This window comes from Mastomys coucha, unplaced genomic scaffold (genome assembly GCF_008632895.1).
Source record: "Mastomys coucha isolate ucsf_1 unplaced genomic scaffold, UCSF_Mcou_1 pScaffold8, whole genome shotgun sequence".
NCBI classification, from domain to species: Eukaryota; Metazoa; Chordata; class Mammalia; order Rodentia; family Muridae; genus Mastomys; species Mastomys coucha.
In genome coordinates this window covers 54,399,279-54,410,395 of record NW_022196914.1, presented here as the reverse complement: position 1 = coordinate 54,410,395, position 11,117 = coordinate 54,399,279, and the positions used below count along the sequence as shown (strand labels likewise).

General features: G+C 44.1%; 1 long non-coding RNA gene across 1 annotated transcript; it reads right to left on the bottom strand.

Annotated features, from left to right (window-relative positions):
• Positions 1-9,384: 9,384 nt before the first annotated feature.
• Positions 9,385-10,520, bottom strand: LOC116083547. The gene is made up of 2 exons (XR_004115769.1): positions 10,320-10,520; positions 9,385-9,993 (listed from the first exon to the last, which is right to left on the bottom strand). It is a non-coding gene; the product is annotated as an uncharacterized LOC116083547 (long non-coding RNA).
• Positions 10,521-11,117: the final 597 nt, after the last annotated feature.

The following is an 11,117-nucleotide window of genomic DNA, read 5'->3' as shown; positions in this document are numbered from 1 at the left end:
AGTCCATCTTCAGGCTCCTAACATGAGGGTACGGTTTAAATAGAAGACAAAACATACATAGAGTTAAGCAGTCTGGCCACCTTGCAGCCCTGTCTAACCTCCAAGTGTCACCTACAAGGTCAACAGAGTTGTAAATTTTCTCCAACAAACAAGTTCACCCTTTAGAAGGCAAATTCCTCTTTCAGTCACCCCAGCGCTTTAGACTTTTCTTATCCCAGTAGAGCCTTGAAGGGATTTGTGAAGTCTATTGTCTCAGAGGTCTGGTAGCCATAGAGAGGGCTACAGATGTCATTTTAGACTGCATTAATTCTTCCCAGACAAGCTGATTATAATAGATCCCCGGGACTTGCTTTTTTTTTTTTAATGTTTAATAGGACTTCTTAAGAAACTCTACTGGGCAGTGGTGGCACATGCCTTTAATCCCAGCACTTGGGAGGCAAAGGCAGGCAGATTTCTGAGTTTGAGGCCAACCTGGTCTACAGAGTGAGTTCCAGGACAGCCAGGGCTACACAGAGAAACCCCCCCTCCCAAAAAAAACCCTCTTTCCATTTCTGCTTGCTTAATTCATATTGCTGAGTATTGTCAAGATTAAAAATGAGAGGGAATGAACTGGATGTGGTCAGTTGTTGCAGAAAATACCTCACTGTATGTACTTAAAGGCCAAAGCACATGTGCATCTGCCCCAGAGACACATTTCTGAGAAATTTTCACTGTTATATTTAAATCTTTTTTTTAAAAATTCACTTATTTTCACTAGTATGCCTATGACCATTTGCCTACGTGTGTACATGTATACATCTGCATGCCTGTGCCCCTGGAGGCCAGAAGAGGGTATCAGACCCGTGGCTAGAGTTATAGATGTGAGCTGCCCTGTGGGTGCTGACCCTTCTGCAAGGGCAGCCAGTGCTCTTAACTGCAGAGTGGTCTCACCTACCCGACTCCCCTATGCTTAATGATTGCTCAAACTAATTGTGCTGGCAACTCCACCTGAACTACTTCTACCATTGAGCCTTACAGTCGCAAGAAATTAAAAGTTGCTTACATACTTTTGTTACAAAGAATGACAAAGTGATTTAGAAGTAAAAAAGGTGTTCAAACATTTGGATTTATTACACCAGATATAATATTCCTGCAGGGAGGGGGACGGGTGCTACACCAAACAAGTGTAAAGTTGCCTAGGGCTGGAGAGTAACTCGTTGGTGTGGTATAAAGTGGGTAATGGCAGATATAGAACGGCCATTTGAGTATATTTTTAATGATGTCAGAAGAACATTAAAACGAGGTGAGAAGCTTTAAAAATGTCTACTTATTACATGCTGGAAATTATACATTTTGTCGAAGTACCTTTTTATAGCTGCAAAGAGAAAGGGCTGGTTTTCAGCTCTTTGGAGGACACAACAGCTAGTAACTTGAACTATTGCCCCCAGGAACAGCTGCCCAGAAATCTTAGCCGGTGAAAACCTCATCGATCAAGGTGTGAGCACTTTATCAATGACAGGGAGGAAAAGCAGCAAAGTCCTATTCTGCCTTCTTGATCTAGGTAGGCAGGTCCAATCTAGGCAGGCTGCCTGGAGGGAGTGAGTCACAGTGGACCTTGGCAGAAGCAGTGGACCAATAAAGAATACAGCCTAGCCTCTCAGGAATGCAGGGAAAGCCCTGAGCCATGAAACACACCCTGCCACGTCCTCTTGGATTGTGCAGCCTTCTGACATCTTCCTCTGTCTTTCCATCTCGAATCTCTGCAAATCTCCTGCTTTCAAGTGCCCATCTGACTGTCTCTTGAGGACTTGCCTAGTCCCTGCTGTCTGAGATGTCAGTGAGTACGACTCAGGGTTGGTGCAGGAGCATGCCGCTGTATAAAGGTCCAGCTGGTGTTTCCTTTACCCTGACAGCTTGGAACGTTTTCTTCTTTCATGTGCTACACCTGCTTCCTAGCTCTGTGGAGACACACTCAGCCCCAGGTGGGCTTACCCTAAACCCTGTGTTCTCAATTAGAACATGTTCGAGCCAAAAGGGATGTTATTAGTTCCACCTGGCCAACCAGGGAAACCAGGACTTTCCTGGCACTTAAGGTCATCCAAGTACGGGCTTCCTATTAAGAAGGAAGGAGGAAGAAAATAGCTCAAAATATTAGAGTTATGGGAAGGGCCATGTCAGGGCAGTAATTAAACCTGTGAGATCTGGGCCCAGTTGGCAGAATGCTTGCCTTGCCTGCATGAAGCCCTGAGTATAATTAATCCCCAGCACTGTATAAACCAAGGATGACAATCCACACCTGTGGTCCCTGTTCTTGAAGGTAGTGTGACAAGAGAACCAGAAGTTCCAGGTTGTCCTTAGCTTCATAGTGAGTTCCAGACCATCCTGGGATACATGAGACCATGTCTCCAAACACCACCAGCCCTGGGAGACCTGGCCTAGAAATGGCCCTTGTCACCCACCATTGACCCAAATGAGAGGGATGTGCACTGAAAATGGATGGCTATTGTATTGCTTTTGTCTGATACTATGGAGGCAGCAGACACCACTGTGGGTAGAAGAGCAGCTACCGACCTACTATGATGAAGGAGTACAGAAAAATCTTCTGTGGAGAGATGGGCTTGGTGGAGACAGAACACATCGTCTTTTTTTCCTAAGTAACCTGAGAACACATATCACAGGACAGGTATGTTTGAAGTAGGGACCAGGGATGACATAGGAAAATATCTAAGCAGGCGGTACTGAACCAAGTTTGCTGAGATGAGGGATCCTTTGTAGGCCACCACTGCTAGGCCGAGCACTCAGTGTGGAACAGCCCCATGTGCAACTCCCTTTTACCTTTCCCCAAGGCCACATGGCAGGCATGATTTCCTGTGCTTCACCCAGTGTGGAATGTCCCAAAGGCCAGTTGTCTGTCTGGATTATCTTTTTATTTTTAAGATTACAATGACACGGTTTCCTCCCTCTCTTTACTCCCTATAAGCCCTCCCATGTACCTTCTGCGTCTTGCTCTCTTTCAAATTTGTGACCTCCTTTCTCATTAGTTGAAGTCTCTTTAAAAGAATTACAGGGCTAGGGATGCAGCCTAGTGGAAGAGCATATGCTTAGCATGAAAGAGGCCCTCAGTTCAGTTCCCAGTGCAGGAAGAAAAGAAAGGGTTGGAGGGAGGGAGAATGGATCATTACAGGACAAACCAGAGATAAAAAGGATAACTCTGCCCTCAACACAGGTCTTGTGTAGAGCAGGGTCTTTGCATGTGTCATTTTTTTACCCATGTCTGCTCAGAGTCTGGCAAATGGACTGGAGGGCATGGTCCATTTCCTATAAACACAGGCCCCATGTCCTGAGCATCCTGACTAGGCTACCGAAGTCTGTGTAGTTTATAAGAGACCAATGTGACAGTCTCCCTCAGTTCCATGAGGAGAATTATTGGATTGTCCCAGTCACATGTACAAAGAGAATATTCCATTCCAAGATTTACTTAGAACCTTTAGCAAAGTCTCCAGTATACATGTCTCTAGAAACCCAACTCCATACACTTTACCAGCCTCTTCTCCCATTCCTTCCTGTTCTAGATACTAGCATGGCCTATTCTGTGTTTAAAAATTATTATAATATTATATTAATATATTATTCTATATTATAACATAATGCATCTATTCATATTCTAGTTGTGTGTTAACATAATGCCAAACCCTTTCCCATCAGTGGCTCCCTTTGACTGGACTTCCTTTCCCTTGGATCATTGGCTTATTCTCATCTCTCAGACCAAGAGGAAAATTTGTGGGGACTCTGCTTAAACTCCCCATGTAAAGTGGCCCTGCGTATTTCTCTATAGCACAGCATTCTGCTTATTTCTTGGGTAACACAGCACAACCCATAATCATCTTGCTCATAATATATTTTTGTATACTTATAACTTCCTGTACTTTTTACTCTCTGATCATGCTGACTTCGCTATGATGTAATCCCAAGTACCAGATCTACCTTTTCACTGCTGCTAGCCGAATGTGTGGTACTTCAGAGGTACTCAGCAAATGTTGCTTAATGACTGCAATGGGTAAGGAACTCTTCCTGAGAATGTTTGGTCTGTGACTGTAGCCAACTAGCTAGGGAAGACTAAAGATGATTTTGCCATGGAAGAAGTCAATCCTCAAATTCCTTTTCTATTCTGTGCTCATCAAATTATTGTGCTGGCTGGTTTTATCTCAACATGACACAAGCTAGAGGTATAAGAAAGGAAGGAACCTTAATTGAGAAAATGCCTCCATAGGATCCAGCTGTAAGACATTTTCTTTGTGATTGATGTGGGGGGGTCTTCCTGGTTGTGGGTGAGGCCATTCCTTGGTTGGTGGCCTTGGGTTTAAAAGAAAGCAGACTGAGCAAGTTGTGAGGGGGAGCAAGCCAGTAAGCAGCAACCCTCCTTGGCCTCTGCATCAGCTCCTGTCTCCAGGTTCCTGCCCCGTTTGAGTTCCTATCTTAACTTCCTTCAGTGATGAATAGTGACCCAGAGTACTAGTAACCCTAATGAGGACAATTATTATGCTTTGATTCCAAGACTCTATTCTAGAAGTTGTAGTAACTCAATCACTTACTTGCCTAGCTGGAGGTATCCTATATGAGGAAAAAGGACCACCATCCACTTGGAAGGAGTTTCTGAATCTTATCCTTAAGCTCATGGGGGAACATAGTCTATAGTGGGTAAACTGCTCAGACCCACATCTTCTGAACTACACCAAAAATGTGGTGCTTGATTTCCCCAAGAAAAAACCTCACATGCTCTAACCCAACTTTAATGGTGCAGTTGTGAAGAAACACAGTATATATGGTTACTTAATTAGAGAATATGTCCAGCAGAAAGCATTCTTAAATCTGCTCTGGCAGGATGCTGGGTTCACCAACCGTTCAATCTCTAGAGACTTCAGAGACTCCAGTAAGTGCCAATCCCAGAGATTATCCACTTTTATCTCTGTCTTCTGACACAATGTTGGCCCCATTAAAGTGGGAATTCCTGGGCGTTCTGCTACAAGATAGTGGTCAAATGAGCCAAAAGAACCAGGGAAAGATAGAGGAGACAGACATCTTAAATGCACAGAATAGTAAAGGAAGTTGAAAATTTCAATTTCAAAATAGTTTCAAAACTATTTTCAGTGTTTCTTAAAGTGATAAAGGTCAGTCCTCAAATTACTCAACTCTATGGCAGTATATTTTTGTCCTGTAAAAATATTTCTAAACTAAGAAAGGGAAAGAGGGGAGACAGTAAGGAAAGAAGGAAGGAAGATGTAGCATGCAGCTTTTGTTACCCTGCTAAACTTCTGGGTGGATTGTGGTACGGTGCCCCACTCAGATTCCCTCGGATCCTCAGATGAAAAACACAGACACACACACATTGCCCAATTTCACCCTGCCTTATTGGCTCGATTGCTGTGCACTACTAATCTCCCATCATGCCCTTCCTGTTACTCTTAGCTCATCACCTCTCAACCTGCCCTAGCTTCAGTTGCTCAGTTACCTTTAGTCCCAGCTCAAACCCCAACCTCCCACCTAGAGAAGCAGCCTATTACCACTCCACCGGAGATCTCACATGGCTGCTTAGCTTTTCTCCCACTGAAGCATGGCAAAAAACTCCTTTCTTCTGCCCCTATGTCTCCTACTTGGCCTGTGGGGACCTGGAAGTCCTATCTATTCCACCCAGCACCATGTCTGCCCGCACACAGCCATGCTTCCTGTCATTATGATAATGGACTGAGCCTCTAAAACTGTAAGCCAGCTCCACTTAAATGTTGTCCTTATAAGCATTGCCTTGGTCATGGTGTCTCTTCACAGCAATGGATACTCAAACTAAGACAGTCATAAATGACACTCCCTCCTTTGATACAGGCTGCTTCATTGGTCAATGAGCCAGGGACCTCAAACTATAACCCAAAATAAACTCTCCTTCCTGTAAATATAACACACCAAAAAGGAAAGTACAGAGAAAACTGCCTTATTTTGTAGTAGTAGATTTGTAAAACTAGGACACGAAGAGGAACATTTGAAACATCTCTCACTGATGGTGCCAACAGTGTTTAAAGAAACAATGGCACAGACAACTGACTTCAATAGAAGCCATGTAGAACGCATGCAATATTATCTCAACAGAACTGAGAGAATGACTGCAAATGTGTTATGAATGAATGAGACACATTTCTTTAAACAAAAGCTGGTAGAACTTGTCTCTGGTAAACTTAAATTACAGAAAATACTTTCCAATGGAGATGAGTGTCTATTTACTTATGGGATGAGGGTTGAACCCAGAACCATACACATATTACATAAGCATCCAATTACTACTGAACTCCATCCAGAGCCTTTTCTTGTATTCATATGTTTTATGACAGGGTTTTTGCTAAGTTGCACAGGTTGGCTATGAACTTGCTAAATCTCCTACCTCAGCTTCCCAAGTAGCTGGGATTATAGGCCTGAGTCACCAGGCCAGGATTAATTCACACTGATTATATGAATGTTCATAAGTAATACAAATTTCTACAAATTCCCAAGCACTAAAGTTACAGAATCTATAGGCTCTTTTACTTTATTGCACATAAAAAGAAATCAATCACAAAAAATATTACAAAGACTCAATATATATGACACTTAAGGAATATGCTCTGAATAATTCCTGCATAAAAAATGAAATTACACAAAAAGTCAAAAAACATTTTGGACAGTGTGGAATGTTGCAGTGTTCCATACCACAGTGAAATTATGGCAGGGAAGTGTCTCAGTTCTGAAGTGCTAGCTGCTATCTATTAGCTTTCTGTTGCACAAGAGCTAAGTGTGACTTGGCAAAGCCTTCCATCCCCCTGAACCACCAAAGAAACCACATCCCTTCCCTTCTCTCCACCCCACATCTTACTAACCAGACCACATTTGGGTCAGGTTTGTTAGTTATGCTATTCTGGTTATGTAGCTATTTTCCTCAAAATATAATGAGAGTAGATTCTTCTTTTCTTTTCTCCAACATCATATTTTTATTAATTATTTGGAAATTGCATACAATGCATTCCTATCCCAGTTGCTTCCCATTCCTCCCAGGTACACTCGCCCACTCTGTTTGCTTATCTGTTTGGTTTTAGAGACAGGGTTTCTCTGTGTAGCCTCTGCTGTCCTGGAACTCACTCTGTAGATCAGACCATCCTCAAACTCAGACTTCTACCTGCCTCTGCCTCTTGAGTACTGAGATTAAAGGTGTATGCCATGCCCACCCCCCAAACAACCTTCCCACCAAAAGAAATGAAAAAAAAAAACCCACCAAGTCCAATTTGTGTTGCCCATATACTCATTGGAACATGGTCAAACTCCCAGTGGACAATCCTGGAAAGAAAACTGAGTCCTCCCCACCCCGTGGCCAGAAGCCGTCAACTCCGAAGAGCCACACTTAAGCATCTTTATCATAGTTTTTAAGGGCTCTCCCCAATGGTTTCCCATCTGGACTGGTTTTTTTGGAGGGTAGAGGGAACAGGCTAGCACAGAAGCCTCTCGTGTCTCTCAGTTATGAGTCTATACTGACTGACTGCACTGCAAGAGAAGCCTCAGCAGCTGGCAGCGGCATGGATCATGGACATCTATGTGGTTTCCATCAGGACTGACCACCAAAGCCTATGTTCACGTGTCCAACAGCCATGTCAAGCCCTGAAAATAGCATTATACAACATCCCTCCCTAGTCCCTGGTTGTTATAGTCTTTCTGTCACTGTCTTCCTCAGTGGGGAGGTGGGGGGTGGGGCCTTTGTGGGGGGTGATTATATAGATGTCTCATCTATGGCAGAATGGTCACCGTTGCTTATTCTTAGCTTATGAGGGTCTACCACTGGCTGAGGAGGGACAAAGAGCCACTGCTCAGTGAATGCCACCCCCTTTAGGATATAAGTGCTGTCCTTAGGAATATGATTATACAATCCTTTCTATTGTGGCCCTAGGAGACCCCTCTTTATTGCCTGAGTGGTGCCATGGTAGAAATGAAAGTGGGAAGGGGAGGAGAGAGGAAAGAAAAGGAAGGGAAAAGAGTGGAAGGGAGAGGGGAGGAGGGGAGGACACAGGAAAGGAAGGGAGGGTAGGGAAGAAGAAAAGAGGAGGAAGGATGGAAGAGAGAACAAGGGAGGAGAAAGGAGGGGAAGGGGGAGAGGGGAGGAGAGAAGAAAAGAGGAGGGGAAAGAAGGGAAGAGAGGGAGAAGAAGGGGGACAGAGGAAAGGAGGGCAGGGAGGGGAGAGGAGAGGAAAGGCTTTGTCAGAGCCAAGAGCTGTGGGTGGGGGGCGTGCAGAGGCAACTCCTCCATCGAAGACCATGAAGCAAATGACATGTTCTCTGAGTTCCCAACTGAAGATCAAAATGTACTGTAGCACAAGGCCACAAGAACAGTGTAAATCTGTATGTACTAGGAACTGACACATGCAGTAGAGACCACTGTATTAGAATGAGAAAAAAGAAAAACAAAACAAAACGAGCATTTCATTGTCTCCTGTGGAAATGTTAGATCCTTATGAAAGAGCTGGAATATTAAGCACCGCTAATTGCACTCATTCAGTAGATGTTTATAGAATACTCTCAAGTCCCAAGTCTGGTTGAAGGCTCAAAAGTTCTTTCAAGATGAACTTCTGGTCTTACACTAGGATATAGAAAATATATATTTATATAATAAAATATACATAATATAAGAAAGCAGCCATAATAGTGTAATGCTCCATTGGGTGTAATTTTGTGGCAGAATATGCCAGGAGAGGCAGGCCTAAGAGCCAATGGACAGGAAGCTTTGAGAAAAACTGTCATCTAAGGAGATACCTAAAATGTGAAGATTTGTGGTGTTGAAACTATCGGAAAATGTTGTGTGTCCTTAAATATGTTCTTACCAATTGAAGATTGCTAGTATGGTAGACCCCACCCCCTGTCCCAGAAAACAGAATTCTGTTTGCATGAAGCAGGTTCTCAAATATCTTAGGCTAGCTAGCCTTGTTCTCTCTAAAGCTAAGGATGATCTTGAATTTCCTTTTTTTTTTTTTTTTTCTCCAAGACAGGTTTCTCTGTATACAGCCCTGGTTGTCCTGGAACTCATTCTGCAGACCAGGCTGGCCTCAAACTCAGAAATCCGCCTGCCTCTGCCTCCCAAGTGCTGGGATTAAAGGTCGCCCAACTGGTCTTGAATTTCTAATCCTCCTGCCTTTACTCCACTGAGTTCTCTGATTACCAGTGTGTACCATTAGTCAGGTGCTAGGGATAGAATTTAGGGTTGTGTGCATGCTAGGCAAGCATTCTACCAACTAAGCTAGCACTCCAGCCCCAATGAAGCCTTCTCCCCATTGCCTTAAACCTAAAGTCTTTCCCGTTGCTTTGATTTTCAAGTCACCCCTTAAAAGATCCCAGTCCACTGCGTTGCTTTGATCCACCCTCTGTAGCCTTTTATGTAACACAATGTCAAAACTTTGCTTGGGAATTCAAGGGGAGTTCATGGTCAGGAAAGTTGGGAACTTCTTTTTAGAACTTCTTCAAACACTAACTAGCCCAGTCCAGCTTTTGATTAAAATGTCATGATCTCACTGATACAAACCACTTTCCATTACTGATCTGTTTCTCAGGATCTCTCCAAAGACCATGGGGTTTCAGGCCAAAGTCAAAATGCTCCAGGCCTTGTGTGTGTCTCAATAGACTGCAGGAACATCACTGACACAGCCTAGCTCAGTTTCACCCTGGCTCTCCTCCACAGCCTGAAGCAAGGTTGGCAGGTTATCTGTTTGCTCCAGTTTCCATGGATACCACAGCAGTGTTTTAAACATTCCAGGGTAGGTTTCTTCTTTTTGGGTACATCCCTTGGAAATCTGTGTCAGTGTTTGTCTGTCTGGCTTTTAGTTCGCCAACCACACAACATTTGCTCAATTATCTTCCCTCCAGTGTGGCCCAGATCTCCTCTGTCTCTGGGATGGTAGACTTGGGGTGGGCCAGACAGCTTGGATACTCTGGGTACCAGGCTACTTGAACTTGAACCTTGATAGAGAAAAGGAAATTAGTTGAGCTTCCTCCAAGTTGGCTGGGCAGTAAATCGAGTAAGAAAATTAAGAGGAAAATATCTAGGTTAGTTGGTATGAGAAAGAAATGAGTAGCAAGTTTCAACTTCGTGCATCTTTGAGTGAGAATCCCAGCCTAGGATCCCGGAATGGCTTCCACTTCACTCTGTTTGTGCAGGCCCAGCTGTGGGAGCCCTCTCACACTTAAATTGGACACCCCTTTTCTGAGTACACTTTTGTAAGAAATGCTTCTGGGTTCCCTCCCAGTTTCCCCCACATTCCATATAGGGGTATAATTATTCCTACTTTTTTCTTTTCCAGGCAATTCTTGCTTTGTCCATGGCTGGAGACTCGCCACAAGGGGAGGAAATCTTGTTCTACTTAAGACCTAATAGGTGAATTGTGAATCAAATATTCATGGAGGTGTTTAGAAGTTGTGGATGAGCCAAGATCAGATGGGCTATCCCTGGCTAGGGCTCGATTCCATGAACACATCTGGTTAGTCCAGGGGTGGGGTGGGGTGGGATGGGTGGGTTAAGGGGCAGTGAAAGAGAATTCTGTTTCCTTGGCAACCCATCTGCTGAGGTCACCAGCAAGCCACTTTTGGCTGCCCTGTGGGTGGTCTCTCAGGCTTGTTCTACAAGCCACACGAGTACTAAATTGCTAAGACTTATAATTAAAGACTTCATTTGTTTCTTGCTGCAAATTTCTGTGGCTATTGGGACTCAAGCCTGCATTAAGCATTGGATGGCTTGTTATCCATCAATCTCAACTACCCACCACACAGCCCCTCCCACCAGTCTACTGGCAGGATAAGATGGATCAGTGCCAAGTTTGCAGGAATCCATAGCGTGGCCGAAGCGACCAGGAAATGTAGGGAATTTGGTGACCATCCACCCGTCATCATTACCATCTTCTTTGAGACAGGGTCTCTGTGTAACCTAGACTGACCTTGAACTTCTGATTCTCCTGCTTCTACCTCCTGAGTACTGGGATTTGAAGCACTTACCACACCTGGCATATGTGGTGGTGTATACAGAGCTTCATGCTCGCTAGGCAAGCACCTTGAGGCTGAGACACATCCCTACTCAGGCTCAGAACTTA